General features: G+C 38.7%; 1 pseudogene; it reads left to right on the top strand.

The window, feature by feature from the left end:
* The first annotated feature begins 9,580 nt into the window (after positions 1-9,580).
* LOC124776674 overlaps positions 9,581-17,474 on the top strand; it is a 30,691-nt pseudogene continuing 22,797 nt past the window's right edge.

The raw sequence follows: 17,474 nt of genomic DNA, 5'->3' as shown, positions 1-17,474 counted from the left end.
CAAATAAAGATGTGGGCTAGTGGAAGTTTTGATAACTGCTCTATGCTGTGAAATTAGTTAAAATTCTCGGACTTCTTCTTTGTATTACTGCAGGTTCAGATTGTGCAATAAGAACAAATAGATACTGAAAATTAGTGCCAAAGCCAAGCCAATGGTGGATCGGTGCTGTGTCGAAATGTTGTGTCTCTTCCACAAAAAGTCAAAGAATTGAACTAGCAGCACAATGATTATTTACATAAATTTGTAGACTGATTTTGTAATAAACTATTCTAATACGTTTTTAATGAAAGTTAGTTCAGTATATTCGAAATTATTCAGAGCTACAGACAACATTGCTGACACAACAATATCAGGATGGTAACAGACAAAAGTGAACAGCCAGATATCTCCTGGAAGCCCTCAAAAAAACTGAAGGCCACACCCTCTGTTATTTGTACATGTAGTATAAATATTGGCATACGAACTCTTTGGTCCTCAACCAAAATATTAATTACATGTTCCTTTGAATAAGCATACACATAATTTTGCATAGAAAAAAGATTTTAGTAAAAGGGCTCTTGCCCTGCCTACTATTGTCGATTACCTTGAGCTCACAGTAAAGCATCACTTTTGTTTTCTGTGGGTTACAGCATAAAGGTGTCCCAGCAGGTTTCCATGACTGCTCATTTAATATCCTTTTCTGTGATACTGAACATAGTTCTGGTCCTACATCTCACTGCAAGTCTTCTTCTCACAGGTACTTTCAAATAAAAACTGTCCAGTTCCTGCACAGAGAAAAACATTACTTTCATGCACTTCTGTTGCATCTTTTCGTGATGAAATCGAAGATAAATTTTTGTAATTCATTATTGCAATTACATGTGTCAGACGAGTCAATGTTATTCACTACACTACCACGATGATTTTTAACATTGTTTTTAAATTGTTTGCAGAATTCCATCAAGTATGTCTTCATGTTCAGTTGCATTTGATGACAAAACTTTGATAGTCTTTCTCATACAGAAGTAGTTTTACTCGATTCAAGTAACATTTGCCAAACAAGCTTCCCACATGAAATAGCTTTCGAGAAGCTTTCAGCACATTTCGTTGAAAGTCTATCTACCTTTTACAACTTGGATACCATTTCAACATCTACTTCTATATTCTGCATAGCAGAGTGTGCATCCCACTGTACCAGTTATTAGGGCTTTTCTTATTCCATTCACATATGGAGTGCGAGAAAATGATTGTTAAAATGCCTCTATGCATTCTTCAATTAATCTAATCTTTTCCTCGCTATCACTATGAGAGCAATATGTGGGAGTTAGTAGTATATTCCTTCAGTCATCATTTAAAGCCATTTCTGGAAACTTTGATAGCACAGTCTCTCAGGATAGTTCCCATCCATCAAGTATTTGCCTGAGTTTACAGACTCCAACTGTTCAAAAATTCAAATGGCTCTGAGCACTATGGGACTTAACATCTATGGTCATCAGTCCCCTAGAACTTAGAACTACTTAAACCTACTAACCTAAGGACATCACACAGCACCCAGTCATCACGAGTCAGAGAACTCCAACTGTAACTCATTAATATTATATTTGTATGGTATTACGTTTTTTTGCTTTGTTTTATGAAGTGCACAATTTTAAATTTTTGAACATTTAAAGCAAGTTGTCAATCAATGTAGCACTTTGAAATCTTATCAAGATCTGATCATATTCAGCAGTGTATCTGTAACACCACTACATAATACATTTCCAAAAAAAAAAAAAAATTTTATTCTCAATAATAACTTGCTCGATGTGCACATTCATGTTTCTTGCAGTATCCGTCAATAGTCTTACTTTGATAGTAGCACAACAACAGATATATGGAAACCAACAATGACCATATTGTTGAGCTCTGTATTCCTCTCTGCATTGTAGGAAATGCTCCCCGCTAGTCTAGCTTGAAATCCGAATACATAGAAAAATATTTAGTAGAGTCATGCACACCACATGACAATCAGAGACGTTATTGGGTTAAATCACAAGGGTGAGTCAAATGAAAATCTTAAATATTTTTATATGTAATTTATTGTGGAGAAGTGGTACAAGGCTGTATCACTTTTCAACATAATCTCCCCAACGCTCATTGCAAGTCCTCCAGCACTTACAAAGTGCATAAATTCCTTTAGAAAAAAATTCTTTTGGTAGTCCACGCAACCACTCATGCATCGCGTGGCGTACCTCTTCATCAGAACGGAACTTCTTTCCTCCCATTGCGTGTTTGAATGGTCCAAACATATGAAAATCACTTGGTGCAAGGTCTGGTGAGTATGGTGGATGAGGAAGACACTCAAAATGCAGGTCTGTGATTGTTGCAACTGTTGTACAGGCAGTATGGGGCCTTGCATTGTCATGTTGCAAAAGGACACCTGCTGACAGCAATCCACGTCACTTTGCTTTGATTACATGCCACAGATGATTTTTTAGGAGATCTGTGTATGATGCACTGGTGACAATGGTCCCTCTAGACATGTAATGCCTCAAAACGATGGCTATTTCGTCCCAAAAGAGAGTCAGCATAACCTTCCGTGCTGGTGGTTCTGTTTGAAACTTCTTTGGTTTTGGTGATGAGGAATGGCGCCATTCCTTGCTCACTCTCTTCGTTTCCGGTTGATGGAAGTGAACCCAGGTTTCATCCCCAGTAACGATTCTTGAGAGGAAGCCATCACCTTCTCGTTCAAAGCACCTAAGAAGTTCTTCACAAGCATCAACACATTCTCTCATTTCAGGAGTCAGCTGCCATGGCACCCATCTTGCAGACACTTTGTGAAACTGGAACACATCATGCACAGTGTGGTGTGCTGACCCATGACTAATCTGCAGACATGCTGCAATGTTCATTCAGTGTCAGTCGGCAGTTTTCCTTCACTATGGCTTCAACTGCTGCAATGTTCTGTGGAGCCACAACTCGTTGTGCCTGACCTGGACGAGGAGCATCTTCCATTCAAGTCATGCCATTTGTGAACTTCCTACTCCATTCGAAGACTTGCTGCTGTAACAAACATGCATCACCATACTGAACCTTCATTCGTCAATGAATTTCAATAGGTTTCACACCTTCACTATGCAAAATCCCGAATAACAGAATGCTGTTCTTTCCTGGTGCTAGTCGCAAGAGGGGTGGCCATCTTTGTACTGATACTGCGACGGTATGTATCCATCTGCACTATGCTGCCACCTACAGGCCATTCTACTTGCTGTTTGTAGCACGCTTACCAACTCACAGGATAACAGCGCGAAATTTCGATTTGTTATTACAAACTTAAGGTTTTCATTTGACTCACCCTCATGCAACAGGAACAGCAAGGAATCGAACACACTTCCCTGGGGTACACCTCAAGTAACTTCTGAGTCACCATTCAAGATAACACGCTGAATCTAGCGACAAAGAAATCCTCAATCAATTCACATTATTGCGTCTGATCCCCCATATGATCGTACTTTTGATAATATGTGTAAGTGGGGTACTAAGTCAAATGCTTTTCGGAAAGAGAGATATGTTGCACCTACCTGACTGCCTTGATCCATGGCTTTCAGGGTGTTGTGTGAGAAGAATGTGAATTAGGTTTCACATTATCTATGTCTTCGAAATCCATGTTAGTTGTCATGGAGAAGGTCATTCTGTTTGAGATACCTTATTGCGTTTCATCTCAGAATATGTTCTAAGATTCTACCACGAAATTGATGTGAGAGACATTGGACAATGGTTTTGTGGATAACTTCTGCTACCCTTCTTGTATTCCTTTTTGCCTGTTTCACTTACTGCATTTTTATATTTTCTCCTTTCATCAATTAAATTCAATATTTCTTCTGTTACCCAAGGATTTCTACTAGCCCTCGTCTTTTTACCTACTTGATCCTCTGCTGCCTTCACTACTTCATCCCTCAAAGCTACCCATTCTTCTTCTACTGTATTTATTTCCCCCATTCCTGTCAATTGCTCCCTTATGCTCTCCCTGAATCTCTGTACAACCTCTGGTTCTTTTAGTTTATCCAGGTCCCATCTCCTTAAATTCCCACCTTTTTGCAGTTTCTTCAGTTTTAATCTACAGGTCATAACCAATAGATTGTGGTCAGAGTCCACATCTGCCCCTGGAAATGTCTTACAATTTAAAACCTGGTTCCTAAATCTCTGTCTTACCATTATATAATCTATCTGATACCTTTTAGTATCTCCAGGGTTCTTCCATGTATACAACCTTCTTTCATGATTATAAACCAAGTGTTAGCTATGATTATGTTGTGCTCTGTGCAAAATTCTACCAGGCGGCTTCCTCTTTCATTTCTGTCCCCGAATCCATATTCACCTAGTATGTTTCCTTCTCTCCCTTTTCCTACACTCGAATTCCAGTCACCCATGACTATTAAATTTTCGTCTCCCTTCACAATCTGAATAATTTCTTTTATTTCACCATACATTTCTTCAATTTCTTCGTCATCTGCAGAGCTAGTTGGCATATAAACTTGTACTACTGTAGTAGGCGTGGGCTTCGTATCTATCTTGGCCACAATAATGCATTCACTATGCTGTTTGTAGTAGCTTACCCGCATTCCTATTTTCCTATTCATTATTAAACCTACTCCTGCATTACCCCTATTTGATTTTGTGTTTATAACCCTGTAGTCACCTGACCAGAAGTCTTGTTCCTCCTGCCACCGAACTTCACTAATTCCCACTATATCTAACTTCAACCTATCCATTTCCCTTTTTAAATTTTCTAACCTACCTGCCCGATTAAGGGATCTGACATTCCACGCTCCGATCCGTAGAACGCCAGTTTTCTTTCTCCTGATAACGACATCCTCTTGAGTAGTCCCCGCCCGGAGATCCGAATGGGGGACTATTTTACCTCCGGAATATTTTACCCAAGAGGACGCCATCATCATGTAATCATACAGTAAAGCTGCATGCCCTCGGGAAAAATTACGGTTGTAGTTTCCCCTTGCTTTCAGCCGTTCGCAGTACCAGCACAGCAAGGCCATTTTGGTTATTGTTACAAGGCCAGATCAGTCAATCATCCAGACTGTTGCCCTTGCAACTACTGAAAAGGCTGCTGCCCCTCTTCAGGAACCACACGTTTGTCTGGCCTCTCAACAGATACCCCTCCGTTGTGGTTGCACCTACGGTACGGCTATCTGTATCGCTGAGGCACGCAAGCCTCCCCACCAACGGTAAGGTCCATGGTTCATGGGGGGGTAAGATAGATACTGCCTACAGGAAAATTAAAGAGACCTTTGGAGATAAGAGAACGACTTGTATGAATATCAAGAGCTCGGATGGAAACCCAGTTCTAAGCAAAGAAGGGAAAGCAGAAAGGTGGAAGGAGTATATAGAGGGTCTATACAAGGGCGATGTACTTGAGGACAATATTATGGAAATGGAAGAGGATGTAGATGAAGATGAAATGGGAGATACGATACTGCGTGAAGAGTTTGACAGAGCACTGAAAGACCTGAGTCGAAACAAGGCCCCCGGAGTAGACAATATTCCATTGGAACTACTGACGGCCGTGGGAGAGCCAGTCCTGACAAAAATCTACCAGCTGGTGAGCAAGATGTATGAAACAGGCGAAATACCCTCAGACTTCAAGAAGAATATAATAATTCCAATCCCAAAGAAAGCAGGTGTTGACAGATGTGAAAATTACCGGACTATCAGCTTAATAAGTCACAGCTGCAAAATACTAACACGAATTCTTTACAGACGAATGGAAAAACTAGTAGAAGCCAACCTCGGGGAAGATCAGTTTGGATTCCGTAGAAACACTGGAACACGTGAGGCAATACTGACCTTACGACTTATCTTAGAAGAAAGATTAAGGAAAGGCAAACCTACGTTTCTAGCATTTGTAGACTTAGAGAAAGCTTTTGACAATGTTGACTGGAATACTCTCTTTCAAATTCTAAAGGTGGCAGGGGTAAAATACAGGGAGCGAAAGGCTATTTACAATTTGTACAGAAACCAGATGGCAGTTATAAGAGTCGAGGGACATGAAAGGGAAGCAGTGGTTGTGAAGGGAGTAAGACAGGGTTGTAGCCTCTCCCCGATGTTGTTCAATCTGTATATTGAGCAAGCAGTAAAGGAAACAAAAGAAAAATTCGGAGTAGGTATTAAAATTCATGGAGAAGAAATAAAAACTTTGAGGTTCGCCGATGACATTGTAATTCTGTCAGAGACAGGAAAGGACTTGGAAGAGCAGTTGAATGGAATGGACAGTGTCTTGAAAGGAGGATATAAGATGAACATCAACAAAAGCAAAACAAGGATAATGGAATGTAGTCTAATTAAGTCGGGTGATGCTGAGGGAATTAGATTAGGAAATGAGGCACTTAAAGTAGTTAAGGAGTTTTGCTATTTGGGGAGCAAAATAACTGATGATGGTCGAAGTAGAGAGGATATAAAATGTAGGCTGGCAATGGCAAGGAAAGCGTTCCTGAAGAAGAGAAATTTGTTAACATCCTGTATTGATTTAAGTGTCAGGAAGTCATTTCTGAAAGTATTCGTATGGAGTGTAGCCATGTATGGAAGTGAAACATGGACGATAAATAGTTTGGACAAGAAGACAATAGAAGCTTTCGAAATGTGGTGCTATAGAAGAATGCTGAAGATTAGATGGGTAGATCACATAACTATTGAATAGGATTGGGGAGAAGAGAAGTTTGTGGCACAACTTGACCAGAAGAAGGGATCGGTTGGTAGGACATGTTCTGAGGCATCAAGGGATCACCAATTTAGTATTGGAGGGCAGCGTGGAGGGTAAAAATCGTAGAGGGAGACCAAGAGATGAATACACTAAGCAGATTCAGAAGGATGTAGGATGCAGTAGGTACTGGGAGATGAAAAAGCTTGCACAGGATAGAGTAGCATGGAGAGCTGCATCAAACCAGTCTCAGGACTGAAGACCACAACAACAACAACAACCCTTCTTGTAGACAGGTATGACCTGCGCTTTCTTTCAACTACTGTGCACAAATTTTTGTTTGAGAGACCTATGATAGATTATAGTTAACAGAGGAGCTAACTCAGATGTGAACTGGATATAGAATCTGATAGGAATTCCACTAAGCCCTGGGATTTTGTGCAATTTTAACGATTTCAACTGTTTATCGACATCACTCACACTAAATCTGTTTCACTCGTCTTTTCAGTGGTACGAGAATTAAGTCTGGACAGACTTCCTGCGTTTTCCTTTGCAAAAGAACATTTGAAAATAAAGTTCAGCGTTTCTGCTTTTGCTTTGCTGCTCTCAATTTCAGTACCAGTCTCACTCATGGGTGACTGGACAGTAACTTTGGTGCCACTAGCAGCCTTTAAGTACAACCAGAATTTCTTTGGATTCTGCGAAAGATTAGCTTCCTGGCGCAATTTGTCCATTTCTGCACAGTTATTACATGAAATAATTGCATTTAAATTAACTATGTTCAGTGTCTCGACATTCCTACATTCATCACAGTACTTTGATAGTTTTGTTGCTGTTTGTGTGTGTCTTCAAGCCTTGAGTTGCAGTTTCAGGTCCATATTTCTGATTAGACATATTAGTAAACTCAATTTGAATATTATCAAGTGCATAGTATAATTTGTTGAAACCGTCATTCAGTCCCCTTTTATTGCTTGCCAAAATTTTTCATTTACTTGAATCACTTTCTGACAAGATTTCTCCATTTTCTGATCAAGCTTTTCAATTTCTTGCAACATTTTCAAAAGGAAATCATTGCCAACTCGTTCTCGTTTTGTGACGAACTACTGGCATAGAACTATGTAATGTCGAATCTAAATTGCAGATGCCACTATCTTCTTTTATTACAATTAGCAGATTAACAAATTCAAACTTCTGATGTACATTAAGTGAAGTGTTCAATTGTGTTTCTTCATTAACTTAACATCACTACCATTTTGCTCTATGCCAGTCGTTGTAATAGTGTTCACAATAGTCATGGTTCATTATATTTTATGCCTTTATGTGATTTAAAACTTCCTTTACGAATTAAAAATTCGTTAACACAGCTCATATTTGTTTCCTATCCACTCCTAAACAAAACTGCATCCATAAACAAAACTGTATCCATGTCAATACAAAGAACCTCTGTTGCAAGTAACTGATGCACTCGCCTCGTTGTTAAGTGTATTCCTTGAACTCCTCCGAAGATTTCGTTGGTTTCAAGGTCCTGGAACCACTCGTTGTATGTTGTAATCAAGCCAATTACACACTAGAAACCCTACGGTACCAGTAGGCATCGTTATCTTCCTTTACTCAAAACCAAATTCATATGAATCTATAGTCACAAAAAATTATTATTTGATACTTAAATATTTTTATTCTATGTACATACTTAAAATAATGTTGACGTATTTTACATAAATTTTTTAAATTCATTTTTATTAATTTTACTAAATATACACCAGCCATTGTCTCTGCTGAAGACGCAAATACTTTGCTCTGTATAGTATTTCTGTTCTTCTTCATTGTGTACAGGCTTGGCGGAAAGTGATTGTAAGTGGAAGCCAAGTCGTTTGTGAGGCTACAAAAAGCACACAACGAACACAAGCGAATGTGGAATGCCAACGAGGATGCTCTGTGGTGTAAACAGTAAACACTATGCGTGCATGAGTGAACGGCATTGCTCGTGTTTGGTTGGCATTCGCTTGTGATACGTAGTGTTCGTTGTCGGTCTGTTACGAATCATCAGAGGAAGTCAGATTGCTGTTTGGTTCGGCGCTAGCGGTATGGAAAACTTTCGTCCTCTCTTGTCTATGTTTTATTCTGACGACATGAATTGCGTGGGCTATGGACTGATCCGATGAGAATGCAGCGCTGTTGATAGGAGAATGTAGGTATCATATTTGCTTCTGGGCCAATAGATCCACATTACAAACGCCGAAAGAAAATTGCGAAGAACTCAAACGCGCTCGTGGTCACGTCAGAATGAAAACAAACTCATTAGATGCTTGCATCAGTACAGTAGGCACGAAGTGAATAGCACAAGCTCTGAAATTCTTTTTCTCAAAAGAAAAAGCTCAACAAATTTCCATGGAAGTAAAGAACAGCGAATATGTGTCTGTTATGTTTCTTAAAATTAAAAATTTAGAAAGACTTCATCATTCTCGATGCTACATTCACGGTATCACGGCTTACGTTAGAGATTTTTTAAAATGATAAATAAAAATACTTTTTCGGGGTCACAGTATTTGCCCTCTGACAAAGTATATTACAGATTTTATCAAACAACCTATTTGGTAGACAGTATGTATGTGTCCCATTTCATTAGTCATATTTCATAGATATTATCTTCATTTCAGGTACTTTAGTTAAAGGCTAGTTCTTGAAAGGCTCCGGTTATGTCACTGCAACCGTCAGATACACAGCAGCTTGGTAGCAATTCAAGCAATTTGATCGACTTTCATATTCATGGTGAGAAGGGCATCTGCGCTTTGCAGTACCACAGTCTGAGACTGTGGCAGTACTCACATTTTTAAATTGCTTCCTTTTCCGAAGGAATTACTGTTGATAATAATTTATTCCATTAAAATCTGAACAGAATCTTGCAATCACAAACTAACATCCTACTTCTTCGGTTGTTAAACAAAGATCGATTTGGCAAAGTTGTTGTCAAGTGAAACATCTCTGGTAGAGTGAGTTCTGATGGTGAAGTGTTGTGTAATGACTGTACGAGGTTAAATTGACATTAATTTATGGCAACAGTGTAAAGAGACGTAACGCCATTATGTCGCGTATTGGATTCATGTCTGTTGTTTTATGTATTGCTCTGGCAAGTGTCCATGGGCGCGATAAAGAAATACCGACAACCAAGTTAACGATGAATTCGTACTTGGGACCAACTTTGAAATTTTTGTATTGGTAAGTTTGGTATCGAGATTTCAGTAAATTGTATCTCCTGTTGCAAAATGTAACCTCGTACATCAAATATATAAAATTTTATAATAACTGTCTTACCTTCTAACCTGTAGCTGATAAACAGATTTTCATTTTGGTGTTTGGCATATCTAATTATGAAACTTCCCCCCCTTAGCTATTCGTGAGGCTACAGAGGGCTTTTTGAGCAGTATGCAGCCATACTGCGTCAAAAGTATCCCGAGATAATGGTAGAGGGCGACCTATATCCACCTCCAAACATCAATATTTTCCTAGCTCAAGCATTGGTAAGTAAAGTTATATTAGCTTTTTGATCCAATTAACTGTCGCTAAATATTCAGCTATTTTAGTGCGTTAATGTGAAGAAGTAATTTTAAGCCGTAACTTTTAATAGTAGAAAGAGCCCATTTCAGGTATTTGTACTGCTGGAAGTGGAAAATAGTGTTTCTCAAAGTCTTCAGTGTTGGAAGTGTGTCTGTTAATGTTTCTATAAGCAGTTAAGACGATTGATAATTTTTTCATAGTTAGAGATAAAACATTAGGAAATCTACAGGATCAGTTAAGAAAGTTCTTTTTGAGTGTGCTTACTGGATATAGAAATTCCCAGATAAATGTCATGGTGTAATCAATGCAAATATAACTCTCCAAATTTACTTGCAGGAGTGGTGGACAGTGGAGTAACTGAAATTTGGGAACAAAGTTTTCTTAATTTGTGCTTTTTTATTCATAAGATTTCAGTATATTGTCCGGCCCCGGTAGCCGAGTGGTCAGCGTGACGGAATGTCAATCCTAAGGTCCCGGGTTCGATTCCCGGCTGGGTCGGAGATTTTCTCCGCTCAGGTACTGGGTGTTGTGTTGTCCTAATCATCATCATTTCATTCCCATTGACGCGCAGGTCTCCGAAGTGGCGTCAAATCGAAAGACCTGCACCAGGCGAATGGTCTACCCGACGGGGGGCCTTAGCCACACAACATTTCATTTCATTTGTATATATTTGTAGCTATGTTAGATGAATACTACAGTAACAGTTGGTAATCATTAAAAGTTTGCTAAGGGCTATCCATGCATTTATCGGAAATTGGCTTCATCGTGTGGTGTGTGACATCAAACTCCATCAGACAGGAAGAGAGTGAAAAATACATTTTTTTGTGTCTACATAATTAGATTGTTGATTGTGGTGACAGATGGATATGTAGCATAACTAGGCATGAGTTAAGAAGAAAGATAAGATTTTGTTCTGAGTTTGCAAAGCAATATTGAAGGATTCTGTTAATCTCGAAGTTTCATGTTGGCAACAACTGCTTGTTTTTTTACTCATCAATAGATCAGTTTTACAAAGACATTGGACATCATGTGCTTTTAAAATTTAAGAATGACAGAAATAAAGTGATTCATATTTAGAGGTATTTACATAGTTACAGGTCTAGTTTCTCAAGAATGAGACAGGTGGTGGGCTGTGAACCATAATTTAGGGAAACCACGGAAAACCTAAATCAGCACGGCTGGATGAAGATAGGAAGCTCCTCCCTCACAAAAACGAGGCCAATCTGTTTAAAATGATTCTGCTTTATTCGGTTTATACAGTTTTGCGAAGAGGTTATTTAATATTAAATACAGCTAGTGCTGTACTGTTTGTTCATTTCTCACACCTAGTCACTATACACACTTTCACAATGCAACACTACACACAGTCTCCACTGATGTCAGGACCATAATGATGATATCTTGTTTGAATTTTGAGTATGGCAACATCCCACCTGGTAACCTCAACAATTATATCATCCCTCTACATGTGAGATGTTGAGTTCAGAAAGAGGATAAGATTTTTGTATTACGCATTGACTAACTTTGGGAATAAGCTTTACTAGAAAGGAAACCCAAAGGGGTGAAAAAAGTGTGGAAGTGTTACGTGGTACGAAATATAATATTATTATTTATTATTATTAATAATCTTTTTTACTAAACCACTGCTGCGTTATCCAAGCAGTTCATCAATTCATAGACTGTATTAATCGACAGTTAGGCTACTTTTTACCTGTCTTATTAAATAAGTTTTAGTGGTCATTTGAATCTCCTTTGGCTGGTCATTGTACTGTTTTATTCCTAAACATAAAATGCTGTTTTGAGTCTTGTGTGTTTTCACATGCTAATAAAAGTTCAGTTTAGATCTTGTTCAATGGTCATGGACAGAGCTGTTTATGCAGTGATTATCAATGTTATTTTTGATGATTGTCACTGTTCGGGGCTATTTTCGATCTACTTAACTGTTTGGCAAATGTACTTTTCGGTGGAAGGGTTAAAATCCCCTTTGTTTTGATCATAACTTTACAATGAGCTCCACTACTGTTTTTGGTTATTTGTATGGTTCTTTACTGTTCTTTGAAAACCATTGTTATATTTTATGCATTTGTTGTCACCACCACTACTGCCACAGAAAAAAATCCATAGTGAATAACTGAGAGTACATATGAAAAATTTGTAACTAAGACACTGGCTGTTACAAACTGATGATAGGATTTGTAAGGGCTGATTTTATAAACATTGCAGACTTGAGGTCAGTGTTGACATTAGTTCATTGAGGACACAGCTATATTATAGAACACTAAATTTATCCCCACTGTTGATCTAAGTGAGCACAAAACATGCTTAACAACACCACTAAAATCAGCTATTGACATAATTATCACAGTTCGAACACACACAAACCATACAATGTAGGTAAACAGTATTTATAATCGAAGAAGATATTGTATTATAAAGATGGAGGAAAATAAACTGAAAATAAAAAAGATATCTTCAAACTTCTCCCTATATTAAAATATATGTTGCTTTAAATCATGTTGGGCCAATATAAAGACAAAATAGAACACACAAAATTACCTGATAGATACTACAGCCAATAAGAAAAAGGAATAACTGTTTTCATATAAATACATTACTAATAAATTCTGCTCTTCTTGCATTGTGACTCCTGTGAGCTTATTTTTCTGTTGGCACTGTAATTTCTTCAGACAGATTTTCATGCCATGTGCACATTTTAATACATCCTGATTAACCTTATCATCTGAGATCACTTGTGCAGTTAACGAAAATTATCCGTGACAATTCCTAAGTGTGTGTGCACTTTGGCAAAAAAAGGAAATTTGATGGGGATATGGGTACAGTGCTAGGATATGGGTACAGTGAGTACCACCTAAATCACCAGGTAAACATGCTACCCATATTTGATAAAAATCACATTGTGTTTTCTGACTTCATTTTCTTCCATAGGCAACTTGATAAATTGTTTCTTCAGTGAAGCAATGCTGGCCAATGTTTTGTGCACAGCTATGCAAGTTGTTGCTGCATCTGTTCTACACATATCACCAGCCACAATCTGAAACCTTCCTGTGGCATCGTAATATTAAGAGTAGCATGCATCTTGGAGTCAGCAGTTTTCAGAGGTGCCATCTGCATTGAATTAAACAGTGTCAAACCATGGAAGAGCCAGGATAGAATGCAACAATATTATGGAAAGAATAGTAGCTACTCACCATATAGGGGTGATGCTACAAAAAGACTGTCACAAACTTTCGGCCAACAAGGCGTTTGTCAAAGCCCCCTCGACCACACACACACACACACACACACACACACACACACACACACACACACACACACACACACACACACACACACACAAGAGTGCAGTCTCACAGACACACAAACGCAAACGCAACTCACACACGAGTGCAGTCTCGGGCAACTGAAACCACAGGGGGTGTGTGTGTGTGTGTGTGTGTGTGTGTGTGTGTGTGTGTGTGTGTGTGTGTTTTGACAAAGGCCATTGGTCGAAAGCGTTAAGTGTTTTGTTTTGTGCCTATCTGTGATGCAGCAGCTCTGCTATATTGGGACTGGCATTTTTCCTTCTCATAATAGTTACATTCCACCCTGGATTTTCTGTTGAAAGTCGTTGATGTAGATCAGGAACAGAATCTGCCCTAATATTCTGATTAAATCTTTGTATTAATGATTATTTCTTCTGATAAGTGTTTCAGTAAAAAGTTTAGATGCATTTGAGGTATGTTATCTCTATTCTTTATACCCTGTTTCGTAGGTATGATCTGAATCGTTCATCAGCTATACCTGTTGTTCCTAATGTTTCTAGTTTATTTAGTAGAACCTTATGTCAACAATATCAAAAGCTCTTTAATGCTCTAAATGTATGTTGTGGCACACTCATCTTTATCAAGTGCCTTTAGTACCACTTTTGTTAATCTACTATGACTAATTCTGTACATCTACCACTTTGGGAACTGAATCGATTCTCGTGAAAGGTTGACTTTGTGAAGTAGATCAGTAATCTGCCTTTCAAGATTCTTTTACTTTTGATAATGATGACAGAAGAGAAATGGGCCAGTAGGTTTGTCTTTCGCATTACCTTTCTTTACAAGAAGTAAACCTCCTGTGCACCGAGCGAGGTGGCGCAGTGGTTAGCACACTGGACTCGCATTCGGGAGGACGACGGTTCAATCCCGTCTCCGGCCATCCTGATTTAGGTTTTCCGTGATTTCCCTAAATCGCTTCAGGCAAATGCCGGGATGGTTCCTTTGAAAGAGCACGGCCGATTTCCTTCCCCATCCTTCCCTCACCCGAGCTTGCGCTCTGTCTCTAATGACCACGTTGTCGACGGGACGTTAAACACTAATACCCTCCTCCTCCTCCTCCTGTGCTTTTAAATACTCTGGAAATTTCCTTGCTGTGAATTATTCATTTATTATGTTTGTTATGGGAGCTGTATACATTGTTTCAGGATATCTGTTGGTTCTTCATGTAAGTCTATGGAAATATTCTTTTCTTCTTTTTTTAAGTTTTACTGACTTCATGCTGTGTTGCTGGCAGTAACATCATTGTTCTTAGTGCATAATTATTTAAAGTGATGCATCTACCTTTGGAAATTTTTGTCATCATTTCTCTGCAGTTACTGAAAAATGCTAATTTACACAGTTTGCTGGTTTTGTGGATCTTTTAGTACTTAAACCTCTCCCTTGTCAGTATATTATTACAACTTTTTCTGCCCATGTGTACTTTTTAATGACTTCCCCACACTGCTGTGGTTGTATTATGTGCACTGTATATTATTTTGTCATTGACTTTTCACAGCAGTTAGTGCTTCCCATAAACCTTTCCATACCTATGGTTGTTGTCTTCAGTCCAGAGACTGGTTTGATACAACTCTCCATGCTACTCTATCCTGTGCAGGTCTCTTCATCTCCAAGTAACTGCAGCAACCTACATCCTTCTGAATCTGCTTAGTGTAGTCATCTCTTGGTCTCCCTCTATGATTTTTACGCTCTACACTACCCTCCAGTACTAAATTGGTGATCCCTTGATGCCTCAGAGCATGTCCTACCAACCAATCCCTTTTTCTAGTCAAGCTGTGCCACAAATTCCTCTTCTCCCCAATTCTATTCAGTATATCTACTACCCATCTGATCTTCAGCATTCTTCTGTAGCACCACAGTTTGAAAGGTTGCATTCTCTTCTTGTCTAAAATATTTATCGTCCATGTTTCACTTTCAGAAAAGACAGACTTCCTGACACTTAAATCTATACTTGTCAACAAATTTCTGTTCTTCAGAAATGCTTTTCTTGCCATTGCCAGTCTACATTTTATATCGCCTGTGCTTTGACTGTCATCAGTTATTTTGCTCCCCAAGTTACAAAACTCATCTACTACTTTGTGTCTCATTTCCTAATGTAATTCTCTCAGCATCACCTGATTTAATTAGACTACATTCCATTATCTTCGTTTTTCTTTTGTTGATGTTCATCTTATATCCTCCTTTCAAGACATTCTGTTGAACTGCTCTTTTGCGTCTATAGAATTACAATGTCATTGGCAAACCTCAACATTTTTATTTCTTCTCCATGAATATTAATTCCTACTCCGAATTTTTCTTTTATTTCATTTACTGCTTGCTCAATACACAGATTGAATAACATCAGGCATAGGCTACAACCCTGTCTCACTCCTTTCCAACAACTGCTTCCCTTTCGTGCCCCTCAACTCTTACAACTGCCATCTGGGTTCTGTACAAATTGTAAATAGTCTTTCGTCCTCTGTATTTGATCCCTGCCACCTTTAGAGTTTATTCTAGTCAACATTGTCAAAAGCTTTCTCTAAGTCTACAAATGCTAGGAATGTAGGTTTGCCTTTCCTTAATCTGTTTTCCAAGATAAGTTGTAGAGTCAGTATTGCCTCAAGTTCAGACAGTTCTACAGAATCCAAACTCGTTTCCTCGAGGTCTGCTTTTACCAGTTTTTCCATTCACCTGTAAAGAATTTGTTAGTATTTTGCAGGTGTAACTTATTAAGCTGGTAGTTAGGTAATTTTCACACCTGTCAAAGCTTGCTTCCTTTGGGATTGGAATAATTATATTCTTCTTGAAGTCTGAGGGTATTTTGCTGGTATCATACATCTTGCTCACCAGGTGGTAGAGTTTTGTCTAGGCTGGCTCTCCCAAGGCTATCAGTAGTTCTAATGCAATGTTGTCTACTCCCAGGGCCTTGTTTCGATATGATATAAATATAAGAACTCTTGCTAGTTATGACTTTATCATGGAACTGTGGTACTCAAGGGTTTAGGAAATACACTAAATCTCGTTAATCTGGCCCCCACTAGTCTGGCCTCTCAGTAATCCAGTCTGCATCCAGCCTCTAGTTGCTCAAGCTGAGATGACGCATATAGTAATGAATTCTCATGTGCAGCAATGATGTTAGTTAATTACAATACTGTACATGTTTGAAATTATGGCTTTCTTTATGGTTCAATGTCATAGCATCTAAAGGGGAACACATCATGCTAGACGTCAAACAGTAACTTGAAATAAGAAGTTAGTAGAACTGAGGTTCTTTACGAAAAGCCATTGCAGCTGAGTAGTGTTGGATGAGCAACTGTGTGACCAAACTTTATTAGAAGAAGAGATAATCAAAGGTGTATACTAAAATTATGATGAAAGTAGTGAAGAAGAAGATGTAGGATAAGAGAACATGAAGATACCTCTCACTGCTGGTGCTGAGGCATCTTCCTGGAGTAGATTATGCAACAATCAGAAACATGCAGCCTTAATGTAAGGCTTGTAAAGCTGTAGTGTGATAAAACATACTGCCATAACATATTTTTGCAACTAAAAATTTGGGACAGATTTCATAGTGAGTGATACTATTGTATTTATACACACACTCAGGGACTAAGTTTTCTATGAAAATGAATGTCTCTTTGGATTTAACAGAATATAATCCCTACATAATGAGATTTTCACTCTGCAGCGGAGTTTGCGCTGATATGAAACTTCCTGCAGGAGAGCTTCTGTAAAGTTTGGAAGGTTGGAGACGAGGTACTGGCAGAAGTAAAGCTGTGAGTACCGGGTGTGAGTCGTGCTTCGGTAGCTCAGTTGGTAGAGCACTTGCCCGCGAAAGGCAAAGGTCCCGAGTTCGAGTCTCGGTCGGGCACACAGTTTTAATCTGCCAGGAAGTTTAATCCCTACATGTTTACACTGAATTTAAGACACTGCCAATAATCCGGCACTTT

This window comes from Schistocerca piceifrons, chromosome 2, assembly GCF_021461385.2.
Source record: "Schistocerca piceifrons isolate TAMUIC-IGC-003096 chromosome 2, iqSchPice1.1, whole genome shotgun sequence".
Taxonomy (NCBI): domain Eukaryota; kingdom Metazoa; phylum Arthropoda; class Insecta; order Orthoptera; family Acrididae; genus Schistocerca; species Schistocerca piceifrons.
Note: the sequence above shows the minus strand (reverse complement) of the source record. Positions and strands in the feature narration are given on the sequence as shown.